The sequence below is a fragment of the Lipotes vexillifer genome, unplaced genomic scaffold (genome assembly GCF_000442215.2).
Source record: "Lipotes vexillifer unplaced genomic scaffold, Lipotes_vexillifer_v1.1 scaffold575, whole genome shotgun sequence".
NCBI classification, from domain to species: Eukaryota; Metazoa; Chordata; class Mammalia; order Artiodactyla; family Lipotidae; genus Lipotes; species Lipotes vexillifer.
The window spans coordinates 1,159,448-1,159,951 of NW_006780198.1; positions in this window are offsets into that span (position 1 = coordinate 1,159,448).

Here is a 504-nt window from a genome sequence, read left to right on the forward strand (position 1 = left end):
AGAACCCCCACCAGCCAGGCCTCTGCTCCTCCGGTAACTGTTCACAGGCCAGGCTGTGCAGGAGGCTCCTGGTCCTGAAATATTCTGCATCCACAAAAGAGGCAAGTGAGGGGGGGGGGGGTCCTGGGAGCAGACACCCAAAAAGGGGTCCCGGTGAGGAAGAGCTGGACTGGCCAGGCGTGGGAGCAGCTGTGCTGCCTGCTGGCGGCGAGCGGGAGCAGCGCCCGCCGGAGCCCCGCGTCCCCTTCTCCTCCTGAATCCCGCGCTCTAGTGGGGCTGAGCTGTGTGGGGCGGGGCGGGAGGCATCGCGTTTTCCCGCGAGGACACGGGTGGCTCCTGGGACCCGGAGTTCCACCCTCTGTCCCAAGCCAGGTGCCAGTGGAATGGCTTGGGTTCTGGGAGGGGAAAAAAAGAGACTAATTTCCAAAACCATTTGTTCTCAGATAAAAAGCAGATTTATAAACCCACACAATCGTCTCCAGATTCACTTAGTGATATTTCAGC